This window comes from Papio anubis, chromosome 13 (genome assembly GCF_008728515.1).
Source record: "Papio anubis isolate 15944 chromosome 13, Panubis1.0, whole genome shotgun sequence".
NCBI classification, from domain to species: Eukaryota; Metazoa; Chordata; class Mammalia; order Primates; family Cercopithecidae; genus Papio; species Papio anubis.
The window spans coordinates 75,998,935-76,015,327 of record NC_044988.1 but is presented as its reverse complement, the minus strand read 5'-3'; the positions used below and the strand labels follow the sequence as shown (position 1 = coordinate 76,015,327).

The 16,393-nt window shown below is 40.1% G+C and overlaps 1 protein-coding gene across 1 annotated transcript in view; it reads right to left on the bottom strand.

The window, feature by feature from the left end:
- LOC110741372 (E3 ubiquitin-protein ligase COP1-like) overlaps positions 1-16,393 on the bottom strand; it is a 58,338-nt gene that overhangs the window by 12,163 nt on the left and 29,782 nt on the right. The window lies entirely within an intron of this gene.

Sequence of the window (16,393 nt, the reverse complement as noted above, 5' to 3'; positions counted from 1 at the left end):
GCCTCAGCCTCCCAAGTAGCTAATATTACATACACTTGCCACCACACTTGGGCTAATTTTTGTATTTTTGGTAGAGACGGGGTTTCACCATGTTGGTCAGGTTGATCTCGAACTCCTGACCTCAAGTGATCAGCCCACCTGGGCCACCCAAAGTGCTGGGATTACAGGTGTGAGCCGCCACGCCTGGTAGAGTTTGTTTTTCTGATTGGAGCCCAAAGTAGGTGCTCAGAAGATGTTTATAGAATAAATGCTACCTTGCTATATATAATCCAGAATTTCTGAGTAATGCAGTACTTCAGAGATTTTTCCAGACCTGCATTCCTATTAGATGTTAAAGTCTTTACAGCAGGTTTGGGGATTCATTTCAATTTCCTGACAATTACTGAAACTGCATGCAAACTTAGTGAGGATCAGTTCCCTGCCTTCACAGGCAGCTCCTCCCTCATAGGCAGTCAGAGAGCTCTAATTTTTGGAAAGGCCTTCCTTGTACTGAGTTAAAATCAATTAGAGAACTCCATAAAAGCATGTATCAAAGTGCTAAGTGGTATGGTATGAATTTTTAGGTACAGTCTGAGTGTTTGGAGAAGCTAGAGATCACACCAATTTGGGAAGCCAGGAAAGATTATAGATCGTTCTTTGAAATAGGTGGTACTTAATATGAGCATTGATGGAAGATTAGGATTTTGTTAGAGGAGAATAAGAGGAAGGCTATTCCCAGGGATGAAAACACCAAGCAAACAGGCATTGAAAAGCTTAGCCTGGAGTGCGTTGCCAACACTTGGGTGGTGCAGGTTAACTGAGGCATGGCACACGAGTTTAAGGGAGGGAAGATAGAAGAGAGTTTTCGGGGAAAGGGTCAGGGAGTTCTGAGGAGGGGTTCAACACCACCAGGCCTTTTATCCAACTCGAACTTACTTGTTCATTCCCATTTCCATCACTTCTGCCAGTGTTCTTCTCCACTGATCCAGCTGCACATCTGAAGTACAAATGCAGCTTCCTTGGATCAACTCCCCACCCAGGTACTTCCTTGCTGCCTTGTAATGCATCTTGCCCACCAAGGCCAGGACAATTTTCCTAATATAATAGTCTGATGAGGTATTAGGGAATTCTCCTACAAAATGTATCTACTTTTTTGTTTTGTTTTATCTAATTTTAAATCCCCTTCCCTGATTTTTAGTGACATAAACCCATGCTATCTACACAAGCTTGTTTTATACAAAATTTGCTTCTCAAGTTTCCTTTGAATAATCAGAATGGTTGACAATGCTGGACTCCATTCTTACTCAGCAGCAGTGGATAGGGCAGATGAATGGGTATTTACCTCCCCCCTCTCACATGTCTCCCTGTGGCTAACATGGACTCCTTGTTGCTGTAAACACACACACATACCATGAGGGACAAGCGTTCCCACACCAAAAGATGCCGGTGTGAAACATGCCTTCATCTTTTACTAGTTGAGTGTCCTTGAGTAAGTTTCTTAACTGAGTCTCAGTTTCCAAACATTTTAAAATATGGTCTAATAGGGACTATTTGGTAAAATTTTTGAGAAGACTGAGATCCAGTGGCTTCTATTTTTTAAGCCTTTTCTAATCTCCCAAACAACTGAGCATTTCCCCCATTCAATATATGCCTTGTCCAAAACTTTAATATACCTCTTAGTAGACTGTACTTTAATTATTTAATAATAAGAAGAACTAACTTTTTGGAACACTAATTTTCATTTTTCAGGCACTGAGATAAACACTTTACATGTATTTTTTCCCCCACTTAATCCTATCCATCTACCCGTATAATCTTGGTGTGCTTATCATCCAATTTATAACTTTTTGAAGACAACACATCAGATTATTGTTCATATTATTTATGTCAATTATTTGCTTGGCAGATAATAGATGCTTGTGATAGGCAGAATTATAAGAAGACCCCCAAGAATCCCACCCCATAATGTACATACTCTATATAATCTCCTGCCTTCGCGTATGGAAAGGATCTGTTAATATGATGGATGCCAGTCTTGGGAGTAGGTTACATTATTTGGTAAAGGTGAAGGGGTTTTTGCAGATGTAGTTAAATTCCCTAATTAGTTGGCTTTGTGAAACTTATCCAGGGTGGGTCTAACCCGATCAGATTAAAACCCTTAAAAGAGGGACTGAGTCCTCCTGAAGGGAGAGAGATTTTCCTGGTGGCCTTGAAAAAGGAAGCCTTCATGTTCCGAGAGGGCCTGTTGAAGGCAGCCATGTGGCGAGAATATGAGAGTGGCCTCTAGGACCTGATAGGAGTCCCCAGCTGGCAGCCAGCAAGAAAATGAGACTTCAGTCACAGCGCTGCAAGTAATGAATTCTTCCAATAATCTGAATGAGCTTGGAAGTGGATTCTCCTCCAGTTGAGACTCCAAATAGGAATGTAGCCCAGCAACATCCTCATGAAACTCCAAGCAGAGAAGCAAGCTAAGCCATGACTGGACTCCTAACTCATGGAAAGTATGTGATTTTTCAAGCTACTACCTTTCTGGTAAATTAGTATGCAACCACAGAAAAGTAATACAGCACTTGATAAATGGTTGAATGAATAAATGAACCAAACTCTTCATGCATATGCTCCAGATGCTCTTGTTATACATTCCTACATGGCTGGATCACACCTTTCCACATTCTGGATAGCCTTCTCTTTTTAATATTGACCCATTTAAATTCTACCCATTCTTAATGGTCTAGACCTCACCATGAGTCCTCCATGGCACTGACCTCCAGGGTGCTCACCATCTAGGTGAAGTGGTACCACCTGGGGCTTCTCCATAATGTGATGATGTTCTGCTTGGTGCTGCTCCTTGGTGGTCTCCTGACTCCCTAGCCTTCAGGGTAAATTTGTGAGATATTTGTCTGAAGCTGACAGTAGTAATAATGGAAAGAGCTGAGCTTGACAGGAGAAAGGATGTAAGGAGAGAAAAGGAACATAGACAGAGCATTGGCCATCATCTTCTACACCAGGGGAAGACAAAAGAATTCTTGAACAAAAATAAATGTAGATACAAGATAATTTCTTGATACATATATCAAGAAAGTAACATTTTAGCAGTTAGAGTACCCATCACTCAATGGGTCCTAAATTCATATTAATTTTGCATTACCTTTCTTTCTCTATACTATCATGTCTAACAATCAAAATATTTTTGAGGAATGTCTTATATTTTACAAAGTATTTTTATTTATGTGATCTTATCACAGGTCAATGAACTAGGTGTTATTATATTTTCATTTAACAAATGTGTAAATCAAGTTATGGGGACATGGAATAACTTGCTGACAACTCAGTCACCTAAACTGTTTTGAAATCAGGATTATACCTAAGTTCCTTACTTTTGATGCCCTCTTTTACTAATATCCACAAAGACAAAAATGAAGTGTCAATGTCTGTATAAATTTAATTCAACCATATTCTGAGCTGCTGGCTGGCTCAGGCTGAGAGGAGGGCAGGGAGGCTCTGACGAAGGGATTCAGATCATATGCCCTCTGACTCTGAACCATTAAGCTATGTAACCATTGAGGTCACTGAGATATATGACTGCTGAGTGATATGACCAAGGAGCTATGTGACCACTGGCCTATACATATAACAACTGAGCTATCTGTTCATAGACCTCTATAGCTACAGAGCTATATGATCACTGAACTCACTACTGAGTTACATGACCATGGAGACGTATGACCTCTGAGGCTTATGACCACGGGACTATGTAACCACTGAGCTATCTGATCATAAAGCCATATGATCACTAAGCCATATGCCAAAGTGCTGTTTCACACAGGTGGTTTTAGGTATAAAAGTAAGTATTTTATGGTATAGAAATAAACATTCCCAGTCTAGCTGTCTCACTTGGCATCTTCTTCTAATTTTTATGAGCCAACCATAACAATAGGTAAATAAAACATAGCTAAGGCTTAAAAAGAACAAGTGACGTGGACATCTGACATCATGTCTCCATGCCTCACTAGTTGTGGGAACTTGATCAATTCAATTCAACAAATGGTTATGGAGCACATACTGCACATCAGATGCTGTGCTAGGACCTTGTTTCCATGAAACTTACAGAGGAAGGCACGCGTCAAGTAATCAGACACAAGTGAGTGTTACAGACAGGGGCTCTGGAAACAGTGAGCAAGGGTACCTACCCAAGTCATTTAATGGTTTTGACCAACCTTAGTTTATCCAGCTAAAAATGGAGATTACAATAGTAATACCCGCTCTACCTATTTCATGACCATCAAAGTATTATATTGACTGTGTTGTATAACCTGTAAAATATGTTAATTATCCTATTATTTGTGTTTGTTATTGGTAGAGGGATAAGATTTCTTATAAGTTATTAAACTCTCCATTACATTTTGCTTGTTTGTGGATATTATATCCTCAACTTGTAGTCTAAAAAAATTCTTAGAAGGTACGAATTCAACACGACACGTTAGCCAGAATGTGGATATTAACCAGCTTATGGACTTCAGAACTAATGCATACATTAAAAATTTGAGTAGCAGAAATATATTAGCATTTAATACCCTGAATCACATAAATCTTGAATAGTGAGTTGGGTGAGAAAGATGTGGGTTCATAGCCTAGATGTATAGTCACCTGGAAATTACAAAAGAGTAGCTGTGACTTTGTGTTGATAAACTTGGTGGGAAATTTTACTTCTTTCTTTCCCTCTTCTGTTTTTTTCCAGTTGTTGCAAGTGTTTGCCTCAAGAAAAGGAAATAGTTCTATTTACTCAAACACATATGCATTTCCCATAAACTCTACAGTCATGATCTTGAAGTGAGATCTCAAAAGTAAATTTCTAAGAGAATCAGTTGGAAACTGATGCTTTATGTAGAGAAGGAAAAGCTTTTACTCAATTATCTACAATAACAGCAGGGGAAATGCTGAACATTACTGACATAGTAAATGGATTTTTTTTTTTTTTGCATAAATGTTCTCTGTTTTCAAGTTTACTTTAGTGTGAAAGACCTTTATTATGAAATGGTCCCTTTATCTCATTCCCTTTTTTCTCAAAAAACAGACTTTTTTTTTTTTTTTTTTTTTGGTCAGCGGCAATGGGCCAGTCATCGTGGAAGATTATTTAGTCTTAAATATCTGATGGCTCCCAAGACTTGAGTTTTCAGTTAGATGGACAGAGTTTGGTGTGATTGTATAGAGTGGTTTGATCTTAGAAGTAGCATATATATCTTCCTATTTTTTTCTTTTATTATTATTTTTTAAAAAACAACTCTATTAAGATGTGATTTACATACCATAAAGTTAGTCATAGAAAGTGTCCAGTTCAATGGCACAGAGTTGTGCAACCATCAACATAATCTAAATTTAGGACATTTTCATCACCCCAAAAAGAAACCCCATATTCATTAGCAGTCACTGCCGTTTCCCTTCACTCTGCCAGCCCCCAGCAACTGCCAAAACACTTTCTGTCTCTATGGAATTGCCTATATTGGACATCACATATAAGTTGTATTATACAATACGTGGTCTTTTGTGACTGATTTCTTTTATTTAGCAGAGTGTTTTTGAGATTCAGCCACACTGTAGCATATTTCAGGACTTATCCCTTCCCGTTGCTGAATAACATTCCATTGTATGAATATGCCACATTTCGTTTATTCAATGTCCTGCTTTTTTTACCTCTCTCAATGTTTGCCTTTGTTGATAACTACTTAGAAATTCTTCTCCCTTGACTTTTATAATACCACTTTTGGTTTTGCTCTAATTTCTCTGGCTATGATACTTCAAACTCTGTCATGGGATTCTCTTCTTCCACTCACTGTTTAACTCTTGATGCTCTTCAGATGCGTCTTTAGACTCAGCAATAGGAAGCCCTGCCTGGAGCATCTTCTTGAAGGCCCCATATGTCACAATGTCCCAGTACATTTATTAAAGGACACAAGGGCACCACTGCAATTGGGCTCCAGTACTCAGTACTGGGACAGTGTGTCTCCTAACCTTAAACAACTGCTCTCGTGACTAATGCTGTTCAGGCAAGGGGAAATCCTTGTCTACATCTGTTGACCCATGTCTTCTAAACACAAGATGTCTAAGACCAAATTCCATAAATGAGTGTGGGCTATGCTGTTGCAGAAGTCAAAGATTGGGCACCACTTTGGAGTGCAGGGAAGATTGGAGAGACAGAAGTGTTTAGGTAAGAGAAAAGACAAATTAATGTGTTGAGTCTTTCTTCTCAGATATCATGAATGCACTCTACATTCTTGCATAATAAAGTATCATATCCAAGTGCCCATTTTCTTGTTTCTCTTTACTTTTTGATTCATAGTATTTGAAATACTCATGATTAATGTGGGATTTGCAGTATTGGCACACAGATGCAGGAAAACCTTTGCAATATAAAACAACTCATATTGCTCTTAAATTTGTATATATACAGGTTTAGATGTAATGAATGTGAGGTACGACACTGAATCTCTATTACTCTATAGATTTAGATACTACTCTAAGAGATACTGAAGGTTAAATATTTTGCAATATTTTCCTTATATTCTGTATATTACAAAGGTTGAACACAATTGTAAAATTAATGGTTTGTTTCTGAATTGAAATGTTGCTTTAACAATTTTGTTGACATCTCCAGTTGGTACTGCCTCAGTTTTCTATTTTGTCACTACCATGAAAAGAACATGACTATATAAGAATCTTGATTACAACAACATAATTAGTGATTTTGTTGAAAAGAAGACAAGAAAATAATTTTCATGGAATAAATTTATAATAACTCAACTGTGCACATCTTTTTTCATCCCTCATTTGCACATTGCTGGGCAATCAACAGAGCACACAGACATTCAAAGTAATAATTGAACTCAGTCATCCTATTAATTTTTGCCAAATTTTAGACATATAAAAACCATCATTTTATACACTTAAAGTTGTATTATTATAAAGACATATGTATATTTTTTATATATTTTTTTGGGACGAGGTCTCGCTCTGTCACCCAGGCTGGCACGCAACGGCATGATCTTGGCTCACTGCAACCTCCATCTCCTGGGTTCAAGTCTCAGCCTCCCAAGTAGCTGGGATTACAGGCACCCCCCATCATGCCCAGCTAATTTTTCTATTTTTAGTAGAGGTAGTGTTTCACCATGTTGGCCAGACTGGTCTTGAACTCCTGACCTCAGGTGATCCACCCACCTCAGCCTCCCAAGGTGCTGGGATTACAGGCATGAGCCACCACGCCTGGCCATAAAGGTATCTTTTTAAAAGCAGGAGGATTAAACATTTTATTTAACAGTCTTTTGGTTTGATGTATTGCTTTCCATTGGTACTCTTGCCCAAAATCCTGCAAACAAGACTGTCTTCAGGGATCTCCAGTAGGACTCCTCTCTTTTCACTACATATCGCTTCTCAGGGTGAGTTCATTCATTCTCACGTTTTTAAATACACACAGTTTGCTGTGGAACCCAAATTTATTTTTTTTTCCAGCCCAGATTTTTCTCTTGTATGTCTTTAATGCTTAACTTGAATGTCCCACATCGGACACAACAGGTTGTTAACTAAATGCAGTCTAATTCCATTCCTTCTCGAACTGCCTTCTCCTGAAACCTGGGAATCATCTCCTCCTTGTCCTTCTTCCTCCCCTGCTTTTAAAATAGGCTGTTGGCAGTTATCTTCTACTGATTCCACTGACTTGATGTCTCTTTCGTCTTCTCTTCTCTATTCCCAATTGCCACCGTCTTTGTTAAGATGTTCCTTATTTCATGTTTATTTTTCTACTAGTCGTTCTGACTCCGAGCTTGGCCCTTCCACCAAAAGTCTGGTCAGTTTATAACCCTGCTTAAAATTTTCCAGTGGAGCTTTAGGAAAAGGTCCAAATTCCTTGACATGGTATAAAGGATGTCTTGTGATCAAGTCATTGCCTCCTATTTCTCCCAGCCACCTCTTGAAATAGCTTCCCACTTGCTCTTGTGCTCCAGTAACACTAGCTTTTGGTTTTCTGTATTGTGCCATTCCTCTTCCTGCCTCTGTGCCTTTGTTTTTGCAGTTTCCTTGGTCTAGAATGTTCTTTCTTGCCCTACTCTTGCCCTTTACTTAGTGTTTGGATGAGTATGTGATAAAGATCTGTCTCTACTATACAACGTCTGTCTCTGCTGTGCCCTCCTTCTGGGCAATCTCTGCATATTTTTTCCTTTATAGGTTAGGCCCTAGTGGTTCTCTGTCATATAGTAAAAACTCATTATATGTTTGTTGAATGAATAAAAGGTTCATTCACTGTTGTATCCCCAATCTTTAGCAGAATGCATGGGGCCTAGATTAACTGCTCACTAAATCCTTAATAAATTAAATAAATAAACTCATGCATTCAAAAACAGGAATATCCAGGTAGTTGCTTGAGAAATGGCTTTTCAGAGCTTTGAGGTTCCCTCAGAGGTTAGGTAATGTGTCCTTTTAATTCACTGAGAGCTTAACCAAGTGCTGGCTATGGACAGAAACATAATAAATGCAGTGCAAGAACATGGAGTAGATCATATAGTTTGCCTCTGCCTGCATGTGCTCTAAATTCCCTTTCCTGTCAGGAGGCTGGCTTATCAAGTGAGTGTTCTATAAGTCTAAGGGAGGAGGGAAGGGGTGGTATGTGATTTGGGCATGTAATTAAGGGACTATATATTAATAGAATCAATAGTTGAGTCTAGACATAGTCTAGCAAATCAATGGGTCACTCAGCTGAGGATGAAGACCAGTAACATGGTCCACAGCAGAGTGTGGGGTCTGGGATGTGAAGAGGAGGTGGATGAGACAGGTACTGGTTCTCACCTGTTTGTTGTGATGGAGTAGGTGCAAGAGCTATGCTTAAAAAAAAAATCCTCAAAAGTTTTAACTCATTCAGTAATCCAAATATATTAAGATTATTTTGGCCTCAAGTAATGAAGGTGTGGTGGCACGTGCCTGTAGTCCTAGCTACTCAGGAGGCTGAGGCAGAAGAATCACTTGAACCTAGGAGGTCGAGGTTACAGTGAGCCGAGATTGCACCACTGGGCTACAGGAGCAAGACTCCATCTCAAAAACAAAAAACAAAAAACAAAACAAAACAAACCTAATTCTAAGTGGCTAATACAATAAGCAAATGTATTATTTCATAATACAAGAAATTCAGAAGTAAGGAGTCTCTGGTGTTGGTTATTCAGTAGCAAGATGGTAGTATCAAGAATTCAGGGTCTTTTTGTCTTTCACATCTGCCACTGTTGTCTTTGTTCTCAGCCTAGGATTCTCTCTTGGTTGCAAAATGGCTGCTGCAGTTACAGATAACACAGCCAGACAAGACAATGTCCAGAGAAAAAGAAGAGACCAGCTTTTCTTATGTGTCTTTTTTTTTTTGAAAAGAAATGCTTTCCCACAGTTCTCCAGTTCACACCTCATTGGCTGGAATTACAACCATACCACCATCCAAACCAATGTCTGTCAAGGGGAATGGGTTCATAACCCACTCCTGGGGCTGGAGTTAGCAGGGAGCATAGGCACCAACAGTATTTTTCTTCCCCAGGCTGCCTCTACCTTGAACTTCTGACTCAAAAGCTTTGCCAAAAAAAATATCCTTTTTCCTCCAAGCTCCTGCTCCACAGGAGAAGGACTGAATTTTAAAAGAATTAATGACTTTTTGTGTATAGACTCCTTTAAGTACTGGAAACATAGTCAATGGGCCCACCTTCATGGATTGGGTGTAAGTTATGGAGCCCGGAGAGCAGTCCAGGGATGTTGGAGATTAATTGCACAATGCACAAGAGTGATTATGTTTAATCACTCTATTTTCTCCCCCCTCTTATAAAAAGCTGCCTAGGTGTGGTTTGCCAATAGTATCAATCTGTTTCAGCTTCTAGGCCAGTAGTATTTGCAGTTATGTGGCCCTGGAGTGACATTTTCTGTCACCATTAACCAAAGGAGCCACATGAGCCTAGTATAACGGGATATTCTAATACCGAAATAAAAGGTCTTGCAGCCTTGCAGGTTGCAAAAGAAGGACCCACTCTCAGCCTATTATCTTTTGCCTGGCAGTGTGATTTCCTTAGACAAAGCTTCAAGCTTGGCTTTATATCCACAGGGAAAGCAACTGGTCAAACTAGTTTATTTTTAATCCTTTGTTTTCTCTCCACCAGTTTTCCACTGTGAAAACCTTTTTTTGACCACCAAACAGATAAAGTTATGTCAGAGAAAAAAATCAATCAAGCTGAATATTTCATATATGTTCAATTCAATTCCAAATACACTTTTTGAGAATCTACAATGAGTAAGGTATAGAAACAGATATTCTGGAGAATACATTACTTCATAAACATGACATTGGACACACACATTTTCTGAGAACATGTTTTGGCTGAGTGCTTGGATAAGTGTGGGGATGAATAAGAGATTTCCCTGTTTTCAAAGTATACGTGTTTGGAGGGAGAGAAGGCAATATAGACATGTAAATAATCCTCTGAATTTCATGATGATATATCAGGTTAGTGCCAGTTGCTGTGGCATCAAAGAGATAACCAAGTCAAGGCCAGAAACAAAGTCAGGGAAGACATTGCCCTGGAAAAAATTTTTGGGTGAGTATTGAGGAAACCCTTTGCCCTAGAAGTGATATTTAGGGGAGTATTGAAGGGCAAATAAGAGCTTTACAGATGACTTTGAGTCTCAGTTTTCAAAAGTAGAAATAAGACATTTACACCAAAAGCTATAAGACAAGATAAAATGTGCAAAGAGGGCATCGTGGAATGTTTCAAGGAGGATCTTTTGTTCTGGGCTTTAGCTGTTGAGTGGTGTATTGATGTTAGAAATGGGCCAAGAGCATTCCATGCAGAGTGTACACTGTAAATGTGACAGGAATAAGACAAACTAATTTAGTTTTTCCATTTTTTCCCCTTACCCTATGTCCTAGCCAGAAAGAATTTTGTTTGTTTGTTTGTTTGTTGAGTTAGCTCCAGGGCTCTTACAGGAAAGTTCTAAGAAGCCAGGAGGCTGAAATGATGTAGCTACGAAGAACTCAGGAAGGGAGACAAAAGAACCTAAATGTGGACTTGAAGAATATCTTGGAGTGGGAGCTTAGAGTTGGGGAGGAGAGAGACTTTAAGTGAGCCTAGACATATCGGAGGAAAGGAAGGAAAGAAATGGGAGAAGAGAGGTTTTAGAAAGTTTTTCTATGTTCTGTCTTTGGGTATATTTATGAAAGACTGCAGTAAAGATTAAATTAATTGTATGTCTATTTGAGTCAGGGTTGATATACCTTTGACACACACTGAATCAAGACGGTGCCATATGGCATGTGGGCTTTGTGTGAGTTACATTTGCTAAGGCATGAAAGTGGTAGAGCACTAACAGTATTGGGAAGCAAGAAATCACACCATATAACTAAAAACAAGGCTGTCTGAAGGGAAGCACTGGGACAGAGGTTAGGTTTATTCAAATAAGTGGAAGGCTTAGCAGTCAAGGTTAGGAAGGTGGTACATGTTCATGGGCAGAGCAGAGCCTCTGAAGTTTCTGAATAGGGTGGCTCAGTATCAGTGTGTTTTAAGACAATTACGTTGATAGTAGCATCGGTGGGAAAGGCGATAACAGGGTAAGAGATAACAATTAAAGAGTTATTGCAAAACCTGATGCCAAATAACAGATTTGGTAGATTTTTCATGGATTTAATTTGTTTGTTTATGTGACTCAATCAAGGGTTTGATTCTATCTGGATTCAGCCTTAGCCAGAGCTTCAGGATGACAATGTGTCCACCAACCTCATTACTGTTTTTTATTTCTATTATTTAGGAGTGATGGAGGACTTACAAAGTGCTCAGGGTGGATCTGGAGTACAATGCAATAGAGCAAGTTTTTAGTGAGCCCCCACCAGGTGGCTGGCACAAGGGCCTTGAGCACTGGGCTTACCATATAATTAGAGTTACCAGATCAACACACAAGCCAGCCCCCAGTGCAGAGGGAGACAGAGGGCTGTAACTTAATGAGAGGCAGATGTCAACGGGGAGCAGATGTTTGCAGCTCTTCAGTTATATCAAATTAATCATCTCCTGACTTCAAGGTGCTTCTTGGAGTCCAGGAAATTTCCCTGTAATAAATTGCTCCTGGGATTGATTTTTAAAGTGAGAATGTATCTGCCACTGTCTTGAATGCCTTAGAACAATTCTTTCTAGAAGCAGAAGAGGTTTTTTAATACGGAAAAATTTAGGTGAAGGTTAAACAAGACCATATCTAAGTCCCCAGACTGGTTTATGAAAAACAGAGGGGCTGACTTTTTACTAATAAAATTAGCTACTGGTTCTGCTCCAGCAGTCTGCCCACTTTTTCATTTATTTAGCAAAGAATTTTTGCAGGCACAATATGTACTGAAGCTATAACAGTGAAGGAAAATGTAGACGCCGACCTCATGGAGGCTGCAACATTGCAGTAAATAATCATACAGATATATCTATAATTACAAATGGGGAAAGTGCTATGACAGAGAGTTATGTGGTTCTTGAAGATAGTTAATGCAGGGATTTGACTCAAGTCAGAGAGAGCAGAGAAATCTTTTCTAAGCAAGAGATATTAACAGAGTTCTTCCTTCTCTCTTTTTGGTCTCTCCTTCTCCCTTCCTTCTTCCTTCTTTCTCTTTCCTTCCCTACCCGTCTCCCTTTTCCTCCTTCTTTCTCTTTCCTCCTTCCCAGTCTACTTGCTTCCCTCCTGCTTTTTCTTTCGTTTTCTTGCTTCCCACTTTCTTCCTTCCATCATCATTCCTTTCTTGTCTTGTTTCCCTCCTCCCCCTGCCCTCCTCCACCCTGTACTTTTCTTCTATTCTTTCCCAAATAGTAGTTGAAATCTTGTTAGGGACTGAAGCCCTGCATCATACCTGGAAGGGCCTGGAAGGGTTGAGGTACATACAGAGATTAACAGGAAACCATTTCTCTTCAAAGTGCCTAGAGATGATGCACAATTCGTTGAAATTCATGATAGTAGGTATTATATTGGAGGCAGATATAGGTTTTTCTGGGAAGGGCACCAGACTTAGGCCAGGGTATTAGGAAGGAGCAGGGACCAGGTAAGAAAATGGTTTTAGAACCATTTTCTTGGTTCTAAACCAAGGTGGACATTTGAGATCATTCTTAGCAGATAGCTAGGAGTTAGTTGGAAAATAGGGTGGAGGAGCTTGTGGGCAGGGGAACACTCCCATGTTTAAAACCAAGAAAAGAGTGTGATGGGACAATTGCATCCTGGGGAAGATAAGACATCCAGTATAACTGGGGTAAATGATGTGAGTTGAGAAGATCCAGAAGATGGGACGGTTGGAGAGATGGTAGGAGTCAGATGGGGAAGAACAGTGCAATATATTGTCCTGTGGGCAGTCATTGAAAGCTTCAAGAAGAGAGTAACATAATCCAATCTACTATTTAGAAAGATCTTTCTCAACAGTAGAGTGATCCCACCCACTCTCAGCAGATAAAAAAATCACATATCTTTGTGTTTGGCTTTTCCAAAACATTATTTCAGGCTGTGAGGTCTGGAGAGGGCTTTGATGGCCTCAGATGCAGGAACAAAAGGAAATCTCAAGGTATTTGACTCTGACAGTATTGCAGAAGCCCCTTCACCTCTTGTCCAAGGTCTCTGTTTATAAGACTCCCCACGCTGGCCGGCCAAAAAAAAAAAAAAAAAAGAGTAAACACTGTTGGAGCATCTTCTTAATTGTTGGCACTTTTCTATTACTGTAGTGATGATAAGTAAACCAATTCTCTTGTTTTCAAGGTATAAAAGTAAAAGAATCCCGAAAATGATGACAGTTCAGAAAATATTCATTATTCTCCACTATGGCTTCTCAACCTCGGCACTGTTGGCATTGTGGCTGAATAATTCTTTTTTTGTGAGGGGCTGTCTTACAATAGTTTAATAGCTTCCCCGGCCTCTACTCACTGGATGCCGGTAGAAAATATCTTCCAAGTGGGGACAATCAAAAATGTCCCCAGCCATTGTCAAATGTCCCCTGGGGGACAAAACTTCCCCCTGTGGAGGACCACTGTTTTAAACTGTATAGTTGAAAGTATTGTTGACATGAAGAAACTCAGATAAAATTTAGCCAAGGTGTACTCAGCAAATTCTTCTTGTATTTAGAGTCACACAGGGAGGGACTGATGGCATCTGATGCCAAGTGAATTCCAGTGTTGACTCCAGAAGCATCCCCTCTCTGTACTCTCAGGCCCCTGCTAATTATGAGACCACCCTTTCCTTTCTTTCATCTCCAAATGACTCTAATGTGTTATCATGGCACAGATCCTACTTTCTCTCCAATTACAAGATCAGATGGACATTTTTCAATTTGGCTTTCAAAGCTGGTTGCTCCTCAGAGACAGTTTTGCTAAAAGCATTTAATGATCCTTGAGGTAGCCAAGCCTCAGAGGTGTCTATCTACAGCACTGGGCAGGATAGGGAAACTATCCGGGGTTCTGTTCATCTTCCAGGGTTGCTGCATCTTCCATTTGTCTGTCCTCCCAGAGTGAAGCCTGCTGGTTTTATTTAGGTTTTGCATTTCAGATTCCTGCTTCATAGGATGCCAGCAGCAATGTTTCAGACGTTTCTAGGCATTGCATGAGGCTGCTTTTCCCCAGTCAGGTCTTGGGCACTGTATCACAGCTTCATATATTAAAATTAGGATATCTTGGAGTCACCATTAGGCTGGTGACTAGACTTCACACCCCTTGAGAACAAGGACTCAGTCCTATTTCTTTGATTTCCCGGTGCTTATACTTCTCTCACATGGTAAGGATGTAAGAGTCACCCCGCTGGTTGCTGAAAATGCGTATCTTCCAGGACACACAGGAGTCTTGGCCTTGCCACATTTGTCTGCAATGTGGGGTGTCTCATCATCTGGAACCTACATTATGGTGGTGAACCCACGTTTTACCTGGAAACTTCAGCTGGGAAAGTGTAGGCTATTTTGAACAGTGTCCCCTTTTTTCCTAACATGGTTCTTTAACAAGGTCATATCATTATCAGTTATTTAATATTTCTAAAATTAGAAATCATCTCACTGCTGTGGTAGCTCAAGCTTCAGGCCAGACTCTTTGAGCCTTCTCACACTGGGGCTATTGATACAGCCTCATGGTGAGCCTTCCCGCTCCTTCTTTTTCTAGTTTACGGTTGGATTCAGAATTCAGCCAGGCTAAACTTTTTGCTCTCTTTTGGTCAGGATTTATACTTATTTAAGGCACCGCAATAGCCACTTTTAAGCTGAAGAACTGGGATGTAGCTGCCTCGTTTGGAGTCAACATTCTTATTCAGTGGTCTTATACCTAACTAGCTCAAATAGCTCTCTGACTAGCCTAGGGAAAAGGCCCTGCAGTGAAAGGGAGCGGAGTAATGATCCTGTCCAAAGTAGCCCTCCCTGCTGCTCCCTCAAAAATTCAACATGTATTTGGGGATAATTAAGAGGGGGCAAAGTCGAAAGCAAGTAGAAGGAAGACAAGGGAAGGGAAGATGCATGCAATCTTTCACAAAGACCTTTCATCGCCTGCCGTGTGCCAGTCCCTGTGCCAAGGCCTAAAGACAGCATTATATATGGCATGGTCCTGCCATCACCAAAGTCATAGTTCACATGAAAAGGAGAGAATGGGAGAAAAAGCATCATTAAGACTATATGAAACCACTTCCTGGAACAGAAAGAACTTTGACTATCTCACCTAATCTCTACATTGTGTAGGTACTATCAGTATACTCATTTCACAGAGGTGAAAACTAATGCGTGGACAGATTAAGTAACATGTCCAAGGTTACTTTTCTGATAAAGGATAGAGCCAGCTCTGGAACCCAGATTTCTGACTGCAAGTCCAGTGATCTCAGCAGTCAAAAGAAGAAATCTCACCTTCCCACCTGTGTCCAGCCTCCCTCCTTCACCAACAAGTCCTCTGTGATCTCTCAGTATTGATGTCTTAGCAGTGTCTTTTGGTCCTTGTGCCATGTCTAAAGACAATATTTACTCCTCCTCCCACAGGGCTCCTTGCCGGCAAAAGGATTGCTCATCAGACATGCTGGAAAAAGATCCACAGCACATCTTCAAGGACAGCCTTAAAGCAGGAGTCTCAGGGTGGTTATTGATTACCCTGTTTCCATTTCCCATTGTGGAGCACCATTCTCAAACACCTGCAAGGGCTCTGTGGCCATAAATCAGCTCCTTACAATAGTAATTAATAGGGTGACCCACAGAAGGTGAATTCTCCTTTTCCAAAGAACCTAAATAAGTGGGTCATAGCGATGAACATAACTGAAAAATGAGGGGGAACCTCCTTAAATGCAAATACATTTTTTTTTTCTCCTGAGGAGAAATAAGGAAGGTTTACCAGCCTAAACTGACTTTATCACACTAGAAAATAAATGCAAAAAGAAGTGTATA